Genomic DNA, 15,708 nt, shown 5'->3' on the forward strand with positions numbered 1-15,708 from the left:
GAAATGTCCACCAGGTGATTTAGCCCGTGGATTAGAATGTGATAGTCCACAGTATCGAACACTGCGCTAAGGTCCAATAGTACAAGAACAGAACAGTCTCCGGCATCTGCAGCCATTAAAATGTCATTTGAGACCTTAACTTAACTGTTTCAGTACAGTTCTCCTTAAGTACAGTTTACAAAAACCCGATTGAAATCTATCAAGCACCCTGTGCAATTCCAGTGTTTGAACCAGTTGTTTCCCCACAGTCTTTTCTAAAATTTTGGAAAAGAAAGGGCGTTTTGAAATGGGCTTGTAGTTCTCTGGCGGGGAGAGGTCCAGGTTTGATTTCTATAATAGAAGCTAAACAATAGCCTGCTTAAAGTATCTGGGGACACACCCTGATAGAAGAGAACTGTTTATAATATTGGCTATGCAGTGGCCGATACAGTTAAAAACCTTTAAAAACATAGTGGTTGGTAGGACATCTAGCGGGCATATTATTTATTTTTCCCAAGTGAGCACACGCTTCTTAACCTTTTTCTGTCTAAATTAAATATAAATGAAATTTTTAATTAAATGATATGAAACTGTCTATTATTGATGGCCATAATCAAAGTCAAACTCTATGTAGAAAGATAGAGCTGGCAGTAGCAATGCTGTCTATGTGGACACCACAGGCGTGCGAGCCACAGCAGTTCAGTGATGCACAGGTAAAGGTAGGCTGTGTGGCCCAGCTGATGAACAAAGTCTTTCATAGAGTCTCTTCATAGAAAAGGATTGATCACCCCAGGGGCCAGATGTATAGATGATACAGTTTGATCATTCTATGCATTATTTTATTTCTCTGTTAACGTTCTTTTTATGCTATCCTTTAATGTGATTTGATTTTGATACAAGCGCTACAAACTTATCATCGATCCTTTTCTGATGTTTAATAATTTTGATTGAGATATGATGGTTGATGATGTTTTACAAATTCATATGAGGAATTATCAATATGTACGTTTTAAATAGCTGCACAATTGTCTGTAATGGTCATATGTAATTATAGCTGTTCAGGTGTTGTTGGAGAACCTCACCGATACAACACAAACCGTGAAACTACACTTCTTTGCCATTTGTTTACCAGTTGGGATTGCTAAGAGGTCACTGCTTGAAGATCTCAGATTACAAGAAGGCTTGTATGGATTTACCAGTTCAGTGGTGTAGCTAGGTGCTTGGCCATGTAACACTTTCAATGCAGTAAAAATTTTAAACAGGCAGACAGTATAAAGAAGCCAAAACAGGTGTAATACAGCATGATCCCATCTCTTAATTCATGTTCAAGTGTTGTTCCATCTGTAGTCTAAGGCTTTTCAAAAATCAAGATGTGATGAAATGAATACATGCATGACAGTTTCAGTGTCTATAAAATGAACCATAGGTTCATGTATATCTTTGCAAAGATGGCGTTTAAGGTCTAGCAACATCCTGGTTGCTAGACCTTAAACATTTTCCTGCCAGTCAGCCAGTTTGCTACCACCCTTTGGAAAACAGATCTCTACAAGACCCTTAAGAAGGGGGCGTACCATCAGCGAGAGAGACACATAAATTAGGAATGAAGAACTAAACGACCCATGACGTTGCAGTCATTACTTCTAGTGTTCTGAGGACTGGATTGCCGGTCCAACAGCTCGTGATAAATCACTCTGCTCATTTATAAAAGTGCTGGAGTTGACAACCCCCAACCCACAACCCACCCACACATCTAAACCCAAGGCCAAACCTTCTTTCTACCCATCAAAAGTTAATTAAGAAATGTGCAACGAGACCCAATACACCCAAACCTATAAAGACAAATGGTAAACAATAAGAAAATACAGCATGACATGGATTGTATTTTCTCAGACATGCTGCTAAATCAATATGTCATCAAGCATTCTTTGAAGGGGAAAGAGAACACATGTTTTCTGTTTTTCTTCAGCTTGGCAGATCGTATGGATATTTTCTCAGCATGTTTATTCAAGTATTGCAACTAAAACTGAATAAGAGAAATGGATCGAGAGGGAAAGAGGCACAGAAGAAAGTTGTATCATTAAAAACTTAACATTTGCTCCTAAATTAATTAAATGTATGAACGTATATGTTTGCTGCTTCATGCTACAATCCCAACACTTTCTTTGTGAAGTTTTCAGCTGACGTCTCAGTTTACAAGCTGTATGCACTCAACTTCAACAGTCAAAAACTTGACACTCTATTTATAGACACCTGTGTATTTCATTCCCCAACAGATACACAGAGACCCAGGTTGACAGTGGTTGAGTTGTCCTCTAAGCTCGTTTTGTTCTGTTACAGTCTGGTTTGTAAATGTTATACAAGTGACACACTTTTTGACATTGTGGCTCATCTCTTTTGAAGGCAAACAGCGACAAGCATAAGTGTGGTCTTTTACGTCAGTATCATTGAAACAGTTCATGTCTTCATTCTTGTGGTACAAAGAACTGAATTAGATGAAAGATATTGCAGTGAGGAGGGTCTTTTTTCAAAGACGTTTCACTCTATATTTGTGTTAACGTTGCAGACAAGTGTCAAGGTTTGGACTGCGTGTTTGGCTCAGTGCAGGGGGAACTAATGAGTAATAATAGGGCAGATTTTTATTCTAGCAAAGCATCAAGGTAAATTCAAAAGAATTAGTAGCATAACCTTTTTTTTTACCAAAGTTGGTGGCTGATGCAGTTAAGTTGAACATTCAAAAATGTGTAGTTAGTCTTTCTGTGTAGTTGTTAAATTGTACGTAAACATGCAATTCAACAAATATGGAGAATTCAGTTCTAACAATAAATAAATATTTTCTTGGGCATGAATGGATTACCTTGTCATAATGTCTTTTAAGGCTATCTCTGTGGAGAGCAAGAGCATTTCCCGGATTTTTCTTCAAAACTAAAATAGATGAGTTGATACTTTACTGTCTTAACGTTGCTATTTTCCATATAATTTGGACCAAGTTACCCACTTCGTTTCAAGTAGCTTCCTAAGAAAATAAAGCATTACCAATATTTGCACTTACTATATTTAACTCAATGTAGTAAAATCAGTGGAAAATTTGAAGTCACAAATTTTGAACTACAAACTAGCATCTTGATCCAATGTATCTCTTTAAATTTGTTTGATGATTTGATTACTTTTATTTGAGAAGATCCTACCTCAGTTTAGGGTGAAACAGAACTTTTCATGTCTGCCCTGAGAAAAAAAACTGTATACAATGTTGAATATGACACACTCAAGAGATAAACCCAAAAGCAGACTCAAGAAAGGCAAATTCAGATTGACAGACTAAAAGGGATGAAAGGGAAAAAGAGGAGGTGACACACTGCAATAAAAAATCACAAAACCTTTCTAAAATGCCAAATATGAAATTTCATACACTTATTATACCAAGCACAGTGGCTACTCCTATGAATTATGCTTTTTTAGCCAAGCTAATAGTGTGTCTCTGGCTATGGCAATGTCCATCACTTTGGTCTACTGGATGGACTGCCATACAAATTTGTAGACATTCATGGTCCCCAGTGGATAAATCCTGATGATTTTGGTGATCCCCAGAATTTATCTCCACCAGCAGACATTTGTGGTTTTGAGTGAATTGTCTTAACAACAGTCAGATGGATCACCATCTAAAATGGTACAGATTCATGTCCCCCCTCTGGATGAATTGTAATAACTTTGGTGATACCTTAACATTTAATCTAGTGCCATCATATGGTCAAAATTTCAATTTTTCTAATACTTTGGTTTATGACTAAATATCTACGAAACTCATGACATTCCCATGGGCTTTGTGTTTGGTGCTGATTAGAACATGTTAACATGCTAACACGATAAACTAAGATAGTGAACATTATAAACATTATACCTGCTTACAATCAGCATGTTAACATTGTTATTGTGAGCATGCTAGCATTTAGCTCAGAGCTCAATAGCAGCCCCACAGAGCTGCTACCATGGCTGCAGCCTCATGTTTCCTTTTATAGTTGACTCTAAATACATCCAGTATGATGTTCATCCATAACACATGTTTCTCCAAGCAGCCCTGCAAAATCTAATGCCTATCTTAATGAATAAAACCAGTTCGAGAAAGGAAAAAAGATTTTCCTCAACTAAATTACATTTGAGTTTATTTCAATTGAGTTTTACAACTGACTGCATTTCACCAGCCTGATCAGGCTAAAGAAAACCAAATGCTATCAACTGAATAAATCAAACAAGAATAGGTTTAAAGAGGCGGTTGGTTCATAACGCATTTAAAATGAAATGCACAAACACACAGATGCATGCCTGTGTGGAGGCACAAATGGGTTTGCACACACACAATGCCATACAGAAATGCACACACACACACACACTCTCAGTTCTTATGAGGCCGGGCAGTGGAGCTGAAGCATCTTGGCATGGTGATTTATTCATTTGCTTCCAGCAATAACTGAGGATATTGTTAGCGCCCCACCCATAAATCTGTGTTATTTTCCCCAACATAGAGATTTAGAGAGCAGAGGCAGCCAGGGGAAATTGAGATGATGAAGCACGATCTTGACTTTTCCATGAGAAACCTGCACAGCAGCAAGCAAGCGAGAGTATTAATGTGAGTGTGTGTGATTTTAGTCCATTTTTGAGATGACAAGAATCTATTTCCTCATGGCTAACTGTGGAGCCAATTGAAAATCTAAGTCACACACACACACACAGAGCAGTCAGTATAATGTACAGTATATGAGACAATGATGAATGTACTGTAAATGCCAACCCTCTAGAAGAGTAGCTTAAAGGTTAGGCTTTACTTTCAGTGTTACTCATGCTGCCTTCAAAGTGGAACTCCCAACTGTGTCCTGAAAACATTCCTGTGTTTTCAACATCGAAGTTCAGTTACATGATGCAGCTGGTGTTCAGATTACACTGTAGCTTAGTAACTGATAACAAAAAATGTGTCAAATTTCTTCATAAATAAGTGAATAATTATGTAGTTTCTGCATTTTTTTTTTAACATTTAAACAACTATAATACAAACAAAAACAGATATTAGACTCATGACTTACATCATGATTGCTGTATAGCGCTCTCTAGTGATGCTGCCAATACTGGAGGCAGTCAAACCAAATGCAGTTTAGTTTATGTTTGAATGGGAATGTTTTTCAGTACTGTTGGAGCTCCTGACAACAGCACAGGCCAACTGGTTTAGGTGATTTGCAGGTGAAAAAAAAATATAGGCATCTATTTTAATTATTTTTAATTATTTTTGGGATAAGCTTTATTAACAAAGCTTACATTTTTTGGACGTCTAGATAACCTGTAACTACATATAAGTAGTAAAGTACTGCACTGCGACGTATTTGTACTTAAGTATTACTATTTTATGTTACTTTATGCTGCTACTCCACTGTGGTCCACTGGGCTCCTTTTTACCCCATGACACTTACTTCACAGTTATACTGTAGTTGCTAGCTACTTCCCAGATTAAGATGTTACATATAAAAACTTATGACCAGTTTACAAAATGTATGGTTACTGATTCAAATACCCAACAGTATATAATCTAGTTAACATTTGTTCCACCCTCACCAGATGCAACATTAAAATACTGCTGTGTGTTAATGTATCAGTAATAATTACACAACAACATAACAAACCATTCTGAAATAGGGTATTGCCAGTTTTACTTACAAATTAACAGTTACAGTGTTATTGTGCAGGTAAAAATGAGATGCCACCACAGTAATGGCAGCTTGTTTACGTCCTCCCACGACGCAAATAAGTGTATGGATATGTGTCTGGTTTATAAATAATCAAGCATGAGCGCTGGCATGTCATGACAGCTGATATATATGAATATTTTCAGTATTCAGAAATAAAGTGACTTGCTGGAAAAGTAAAATTACTGTTTACATGTGCCTAGCATATATGGCCCTCGTTCTTGTATTTCCATATTGTCTTTACTATACGCCACACATTGATAGACATCTTTTGGCTCTAGTTAGCTGACATGATGCATAACATTATAGCATTTTCATCTTCATATTAAATTCCTGCTGTTTGCCTGCTACACTATTTTTCATTCAGGATATTGTTTTTGTACTGTCAGCATGTACCAGACAATAGATATATGCTAGATGTGTTATGTTAAAGCAAAACCTCATATTAGATGCCCATAGTGTAAACAGGCATCTAATATGAAAACAAACTGTGTAAACAGAGGATTTAATATGTTTTTGACCAGCGGCAGGGGATCATGAATACAGACTATGCACACCTGTTTACCACTCTGAATAATAATAAATATAAAAATGAAAAAGCGTCACAGTGTGATTTACTTTTCATCAGTCTGCACCTCCATCAGCTGTCACCAACACAGTGAAAAACTACACATACATGAAACTGATCATGAAAACGATCACCAAAGCATTGATCACACAGGCTGACAAACGTTTGCAATATTCATTAAACAGCCATAAACACACAATAACAGTATGAGCTGCTTTACATTAAACCAGAGTTTTTATCAACCACCTTATTAACATCCAGGTTTCTGACTAGATTGTTAGCTGCTAATAGCACTCTGAGCTAATAGAGAGGTTTTCTCCATGGAATAATGAACATTTTCCATACATTACTTCCACAAAACAACTTCAGCTGAAATTTGATCTCCTTTGTCATTCTAGTTTGTATTCTATCCCCTTGCATGCAAATATCTCATGATGATGTCACTTGAAAATCTGTCTGTATTCTTTGCATAAAATTTGCTATAAAGTATTGCACACAAAATATTCCAGTGGTGGTATATAAAAAACATCACAACATTCCTTCACAAGTGACAGTTAACAGTTTATTGTTGATCCAAAATCAATTCATATGTCAGAAACATGACTTATATATCCTTTTACAGCTACATACAATAGTCCATGTACAGCAGAACCTTTTATATTATTGGTTCCATGTTAGTTTGTGGTTTCTGTTAAAGTAATGGCTTTTACGATTTCAAACGCATAACAGAGATGTTCCCTAATGATTGTTCAAACATGACATGATAAACAGTGTATCTACTTATAGGCCCCCTTCTTGTAACAAAACAGGATGCTCATACAAACATCACCTTGAAGGGTTATATTCAGCCAAGATACCGATTAACACAAGCATCAAGCAAAACATAGAAATCAGTAAGATCACTAATGCCAGGAGTGTATGGATGAGTGTATTATGAGGTGTGTATAAAAGTTAAGAATCAAAAAATAATGGAAATGTGGAGACCTGGAGTGTCCACAGTGTGTGGCATGGTGAGAGTTTTAGAGCAGCCATCTTAAATACAGGTGAGCCAGGCTGTGCAGGTGTGCCACATCTGCTCTGACGACCCTGCCCTTCACCCTGCCTATAAGCACCCTGGAAGATAAGGCACACACACACCCAAACAGAGGGCAATCCCAGGGTGGTCACATTTGTAAATTGAGCATGCTGTTCCCTTACAGCGCATCTGAGCCTTTCACTTCTTCTCTTCATGAGAATCATTGTGCATCTAAATAAGATAAATACTGTAATGTGCCTCTGACACTCTTGTCACTGTTCTGACACTCTGACACTGTTGTCCATCATAAAGAGTTTCAGAAAAGTTCAGTGGTACTGTTGTCCATCCATCAATAAGCTAAACAGAGGTCAACTCTAATCTGTTTTTATGAATAATTAACTTTGGCTGTAGTAGAGATGCAAGTAGTTTTCAAAATTTTGTTGCCTATTGGGACACGTGGTGATGAGAGAACTGAGAGAACCTTGAGAGGTTATCACATACTTCAATGGAGAAAAGCATTACCTCCTATAATTCTGTGCAAAAAAATTGAAAACACAAGCATGAGTGCACAAAGGCTGTTTGCCAGAAGCAAACTGGTGTAAATCACTCTATTGGTGAATAGAAAAGTGGTTCATACAAAGGATTGGACCACCCCAGTACTGGCATTATTCACTGTGGTTGTCACAGTAGTGTTATTATTCATATGACTGTTATTTGCAGTGGAACATTCTATGAACACAAACATTTGATCAGTCAGCGTATACTTTTTTAATATCTAGGAAAAACAGGTGTAAAATCTGCAGCACTGTTTTCTCAGACACACAAAGAGGGACAGAGAGACTAGCCAGGTTGGAACAGTAAATGAAAGAGATGGACAGACAAAAAAAGAGCCAGAGAAAGAGAGAAATGCAAATTAAAAGAGGCATTGCAAATTTATTTTAGTTGAGCTTTCAGTTCAGCAACACAAGACTGGGGAGGATCATTGTTAGGGTTTAACTTGAAATGTGGTGTGGGTTAAAGTTACTACTTCCTTAAAGTTAGGCAACCTTCGTCATCATGGTAACGGTAAACAGCACAACAATCATAGTTACAGTTCTTAAAAAAACTGTCCTGACCTGTAATTTGAGACATCAAACGGGAAGTGAACAGCAGTCTCCTACAGCTAAGTCCATTTTTTGCCATCTATCTATCTAGTTATCCACCCAACTCCAATTATGGAAATTTCTCACCTTATATTGATGTCATCTGAACTGCGTCACTTCTCCGCATCATAATTGATAAGGCCACTAGATGGCTTCTGTCACTCAAACATAACTATAGGTAATTTTGGCTGGCTGAATTTTTGACCTGTACTGTCGTTTTTCTTTGGAAGATGGGCTGTCATGGTGGAGCGAGAGGAAAAGTCAGGAAATCACTAAAGTCATTGGGATTCATTTTCTGGGAACCATGAATGTCTTTTGTGCCAATTCATCCAGCAGATGCAACGATATTTCACAGGATCAGTGGAAACTTTGACCTGCTGGTGGTGCTAGATTGAAAGTCAGGGGATCACTTAAGTCATCTTTTTTTGATTTATGGAAACCTAAACTATTCAATGTTTTGTAAGGAGCAGCCCCTTTCTGACCAGCAGTGGGGCTCTGATGGGGAAATGCTCAACCCACACTAACAGCCTATAGAGGCTCTCTGTAGCATCACCTTATTTCACTTCCAAGAATGCGTTCTTTTCTTGAAAAGCTATGCAGGTGAATAACACATTACTGTCTGAATGTGTATTCATTTCCACATATATGTATGCTGTCTGCCATAGATTTAAGTTTTGCTTTTCACCCGCAACTTTACCTGACAGCCCTTCATGTAAACAAAGCTGCTGACTGTCCCTGGGCAACATCAGAATCCATTTTACAAAGTCCAAAAAGGGAGAATTCATGGTGAAGCTATTAAACCAAGTTCCTGTATGTTTTTCAAACCTTTACTGAAAAGCACATGAATGGATTAAATATGTGAAAATTCATGTGTACAGAAATAAACAAATGTCTTCCATGTGTTATAATTAAACAGCATCTTCTGTGTTCATTCATATTGTTTAACATGTAACATGCAAACAGCAGGCCAAGATCAGCACAGAATAAATAAAACACGTGCAGTTTTATCCCTAAGCACACAAATGGCATCTGACACTGAGATTTATCTGTTGCTCATTCAATGTTTCATAGTTCTGTATGAAGACAGAACTGTGACAATTGCTCCTACTGCATTAAGCACAGCAGTAACTTCTGGCAGGGTTTCCCCATTTTTGGGACAATTATTGAGAAACACTGAAATTTATGACTTGCAGGTATCAAACCTATAAACACAGTTTTAAGTAGATGTGGTGATAATATGTGGAAACAGTAGCATTAACACTGTATGTGAGACAGAGACTACCAATCTTCTCCACTGTGGTGCCATTTGTTCACAGTAAAAGCACCAAGATAGCACTATAATTTGACAGTGATATAGTGATGTTTAAAAATGATACACATGGCACCTTTAAAAACACTAAAGCTTCATGGCACGCACACACACACACACAAACAATGGAGCTATATGTTATTAGCTGTGCTAGCAGCAGGGCTCTAGGGATGGTGGTCGGTCCACAACTTTGTTCCAGACTGAAATATGTCTACAGCTATAGCAGAAGGCATACACACTGTATATGGGAATGAATACACATGCAGACATAGCGTTCTATTCACTTGGCATATTAGATGATAGGAAAAAGAAAACATTCTTGGGAGTGATTTTGATGATCTCTTGACTTTTCCTCCAGCTTCACCAGCAGGTTGACAGATTTTGTTTTTTAATAAAATGTCTCAACAACTATTGGATGGATTGCTGTGAAATTTGGCATGGAATGACATTCATGTCTCCCTCACAATGAATTTTTATTACCTTGCTAATCCCTTCACTTTCCATATGCTACTATAATCAGGTCATAGTTTAATTAGTCCAGTACTTTGGTTTACGACCGAATACCTGCAAAACTAATGACATCCCCATCAGCTTCAGCTGTACTTTGTGTTTAGTGCTAATAAGCAAATGTCAGCATGCTAACACAAACTAAGATTGTGAACATGGCATGGTGTAACTGGCGGGTTAAATATGCAGTGAATGTCCACTTCAGTATACTACATGCGCAATGAGGCCAATACAATTAATTAGCATGCCAATACAGGAGATAAATACCTCAGGGAAGCTCTGATCTTCCCCCTCTACTGCCACTGTAGTATGATGCTGCTGCTTTGTTTGTTCGTTCAAGTTCAGAACAATGTTCCTTTGTGTTAAATGTGACCTCAGTAGGCTTGCAGCTACAGCAGCAGGTTTCCTGTTTGTTTAATCACAATTTAACTTGCATATTAAGCTTCAGATGTAGATTGCCAAACTTAGAGATCATCAGCTTGGGGCTGAGAGTTACCTGCTGTGAAATAAACTGACTGTGAGAGTGTCTCAGACAGCAAGGTACCCTCTTAGTTTTCTGTTCAGGCATAATGATTTACTGAAATATCTTTAGCCAATGTAACAAATGGATGCTTTTTAAATGTGCTTTTAAGGATAGAGATTGCCACTGCTGGTTTACTTAGCAAAGCACTGCTTTTTGTCTTGATGATGTACTGTATCTATTTATTGACCAAGTGTTTCCCTTGGTTGGATATTTCCTGTCTTTTTGGTTACTCGCAACATTTATCACAACTACTAATTTTAAGGTCTCTTTCAGTTTTTTTTTCCTTAAAAGGTATACTATGCAGGATTCATCACTTATGACTCATTAGAAGTGTGTGGTGGTGTATTTATCAACACACATGCAGAGCAGAGAGGCCACAGCGGACAGGATGAAGCTCTGCATTCATACAAAATCCGACAATGCTGCACCCTCTCGCAGGGGTGCGTGGAGGTGTGGGTGTGTTTGTCCTTTAGAATGTCACTGCTGTGAAACTATCAGAAAGTAACGTTTTATTTATCTGATTCATGGCTTTGTTTTTGCTAGCACTGCTCGTTCTCTTCATTCACTCTCTAGCTCACTCGACCACTGCTCTCTCTCTCTCTCTCGCTCTCTCTCTCTCGCTGAAGGAGGGGCCATCTCTGAATGCTGTGTGTTAACAAACACCAACCTACAAATCCTTTATAGTATAGGCATTGTTTGCAGGCATAAAATCTGCGAGGCGTTGTTTGCACAAACTGTAATTGTATCCTTGTAGTGAGCATTTGCAGCTACAGTATATTAGCACAGAGGCATGCTGTGTTTCAAGTGCCTTCTTTTCTGCATACAACTTAAGTGTGCCCTTTCAATGATGATTTATTTTCAGTTTATAAAATGTCAGAAAATATTAACAATGTGCTAGATATAACACAAAGAAAAGTAGAAAATCCTCCCAGTTGAGAGACTTGCTAGACTAAAGTTATTTAAAATTGTTGTACCATTCCAAACAATTTTCGCCTCAAAAAGTGCATTGCCTGTCTTCTTTCTTTCTGTCCTGGCATTCAAGTACACAGAAGAGTGTCTGTAGCCTCTACCAGGATCCCTTTCAACATCCTTTTAAAGTGCCCAATCAGTGATTTGGATAAGCATGTAGATGTGTTGGTGTTCAAGGTGCAGTGTAGGGATTGATCTCTACTTTTACTCTTCAATTCAACTTGTTAGTGGCACCACTTCCTTTTTAATTTTAGGAGGACATGTTTAATTAATCAGTCTCAAATTAATTGTAAGTTCTTTTCAAAACAGTGACTTCTGTCTGCTGCTCAAAGGAAAGCACAACAATGACTTCTTAAGATAAATGATGACATTTGTTAATATAGCAAAACATCTTAATAATACATGATAAAGAGAATAATAAAACAAAAGAATAATAAGGCCTTTAAATCATAGTAGGAACTTTAAATCTCTGGGAAATAATGGCCCGTAGTGTGTGACTTGAACCTAACTTAATGTTATAACAATGGGGAAGAGGGCTTCAGCTTATCTAATGAGGGCCTAAGCTTATCTAATGCTTATCTATCCGGGTCTGGCGTTGTGCAGGCTTTCGGGTGGCTGTGGCAGAGTTTGGGCCACTGCCGTGGTGGACCGGTGAAGCTGGGCAGTCTTATTTCAGACTGCCGGGAAAAGTCTTTGTTACTGGCTGAGCTCCCAAGTGACATTGAGTAATGAGTCGCTGAGCAAGTAGGCCCAACAGCAGGTTACTTAACAGTCGGTGTGGTTGTCTAGTTTTGGCAGACAACCAGAGGTCCAGCTGAGGCGTTGCTGTCTTCTTTAGAGCGACGTGAGCTGCCGTTGAGTTCAGGCGCTGAGTCGGAAAATTCACTCTGCCTGCTCTAACTCTTTAGATAAACTTCAAAATGGAAATACTACACGTTAAAACATGAGGTTTCTTGTTAAAATTGTAAAAGCAAAAATAACTGAAATTTTCAAGGAAGGATTAAAATTGTGCCATACTTGGTACTAGGTCGAGGAACAAATTTTATAACAGATGTCTAATGAAAACTCGAGGTAAAATAAAGAAAGTTTAAGGACTTGTTGAAGGCCAGCCTAAAGGCATGGGGAACGCCCTCTGGCTTTTATCAGTTTCTAGAGTAGGGCATGTTGAAAAGAGCTTTGCGCAAAATTTCGAATTAATATGTATTTTCGTAGTTTGGGGACTTCTAAGGTGGGGTCGTTATATGATCTTTTGGCTTCAGATGGCATTTTTGTTTGGCTTCTACACCAGTGACTTTCACACTTCACACACTTCAGAGTCACGATGCCCGAATCCTTCCTGTCAACATCGGAGTTTACTGTAAGACTATTCAGAAAAACAGAGTTTATATATGAATATACCAAACATTACACATTGCTTCAAATATAAATTCCACATAACTATTATTTCATATTATAAAAATAATCAACCTGAAATTCTTCAAACATTATATCTTTAACATTCTTAAAAGTTTAAGTGTATATAATATGTAATAAATGCACCAAGGTTAAAGCAACAGTTTAGGTGAAATGAATGCAGTTTTATGAAACAACCCATACTCTTTAGTGTTAAAAAGACTTCACTATACCAACACTATGTCAACAGAAGGCAATGTTGTCACATGGTGAAAAATGTAATAAAATTGAATTTTAATATTTCAATAGATTATTGTATTGCTATCAAAATTATATCATTATTCATGCAATTTTATGACAAACAACATTACATGATTTACATAATGATTAGATGTTTAATTCACACAGAATTCAGATTAGGCTACTGTCACAAACTGGGCTACAGGCACACAGGGTGGAAAGGGTTTTAACACTACAATAAGGGTTTACTTAGTGAAAGCTCACAAAGGAATGTCCTTCAAATTTTACAACAGTGGCTTGGCAGTAAGCTGGACCCAAAAGGAGAGTTTCTGTCCATGTTTAATGTGGAGTAGTCCAGTTCAAATGACCTCAAGGTCATTTAAAGGCTTTTAGTCCAGTTGTTGATTTTAGTTATTTTGTCAGCCATCTGGCTTTCCAAGAGTTTTGACACTGTTTGATTCTGGCCAGTGTCGTGTTGTCAGACCCCTACTTGGGAAAAAGGGGTCAGTTCGTGTAGGTCCTGGGGTGAGACACTCACCCTACGTCTCTGGAATTCAAGAAATTTTAAAGAATATGCTCCTGAAATCAAATGAAGAATGTATCCCTGAAATAAGAAAACAAGTCTGTCTTCCTTTCTTAAGAAAAAAAAAATAGTTCAGAAAATGTCAAAAACAAGCAAGCTGTCCTCCTACAGCAGTGAAAGTGAAAATTCTTACCACACAAATCATTATAATTTCAACTAGTGTGGAAGCTTAAGAGAAAGAGAACTGTAATAGTGATTTGAGAGCAGCAGCATGCTTTTATGTAAGGATGAGATGCACTCTGGGTCCTTTTTCGGACAGCTGGTGGTTTTTTATCTTGTTTTTTTTCCAGTCATCTGATAACCATGCAATGATGAGTTTCAGAGCACCATTTACAGGCACAAAGCACAATCCATCTATAAACTCAAGCCTATAAAAATGGATTTTTCTTCTGCCACACAATACGTCTTGAAAGCTTTCTCTTTCTCTCTCACATTTTTATCATTTTTTCACTGGCCAGAAATCTGCAATTACCAGCTGAAATGAACAGTTTTTGAAGAGGTTTCATTCTTTTATTTATGCACTTGGCACTGCAATAATAAAGCTCACTTTGGTGGAATATCATACAACTTTTAATACACATAATGGCTCCTCTTTAGGATTCTTGCTCAGGCAATCGCAAATTTACTGTTCTTTGGTGCCCAGTGGTAGTATCACTTTACTGGCTTCTACTTCGTCAACTTCTACAGGTTACATATAACCATGTAGCATTTCAGTGAATGTTATATTTGATGCGTTGTATGTGCTTTTTATATCAGTGCTTCTGCTTTATATGTTTTCAAATAGTCTAATAATGCAGCACAATTTTGTTTTATTCAGTATATATTTCTATTACCATTAATAGTAATTAATTAATATTTGCTATATATGTTGAATTATGTGTTTGTGTCACATTTTTATTTTAGAACCTGACAATGTAGTATAATGTATGATATATTTTTACTGATATTCATATTTTCTTTTTATTGTTGCCCTGCATGCTATATAATTATCTCAATAGTGTTTTAATTTTAAATCGTCTTTTTTAGTCTTTTTTTAGGTGGCTTTGTAACATCTGTTCAGGGACTAAAGATGAAAAATAACCCTTTGGTAAACATTAAGCATTTATAGCAATGAATATTAACCCACATCCTACCAACATATTTAACATACAAGGTCTACCGACCACGGTCATTGGGGACCCCAAGAATAATAAACTACTATAAGAAACAACCATCATAGCAAAATGTTAATTTATTTCTTCTCAAAACATTATTAGTTATGTAATTAATGTCATCTGGAAAAAACAGATGATTTTTATTGGGGGAAAGTTAGTTCATTTGCATATTGTGTAAAACAAAAATATATTATTTTCTTTAATACAAATTGCAGCTCCCAAGTACAATCCACATTAGTAATTAAAAGCATATTTACCATCCTTTGATTTTGGTATTATTTAGTTTTCAGTAATTTCAAGTAAACATTATTTGTGTTATATTTATATGGTGAAACCAACCAGGGTCATTTTGACCCCAGTATAAAATAATTGAAATAAACCCATTTCAACTTCAACATTTTAGTTTTATTTGTTTTTCAATACAAAAGTAGATAGAGACCTTGGTCTAAGTATGACCCCCTGTTAAAATAAAGGTTGAATAAATGTAATTCCAATTTAGATTTTTCAATTTGTACATAATGTAAAATCAATGGTGTTTACATAGAACTATGAACACCACACGCTACAGGCAGTTAAAGCACACAATTTGGCTTATGCTATG

This window comes from Thunnus maccoyii, chromosome 21 (assembly GCF_910596095.1).
Source record: "Thunnus maccoyii chromosome 21, fThuMac1.1, whole genome shotgun sequence".
In the NCBI taxonomy this organism is placed as follows: Eukaryota; Metazoa; Chordata; class Actinopteri; order Scombriformes; family Scombridae; genus Thunnus; species Thunnus maccoyii.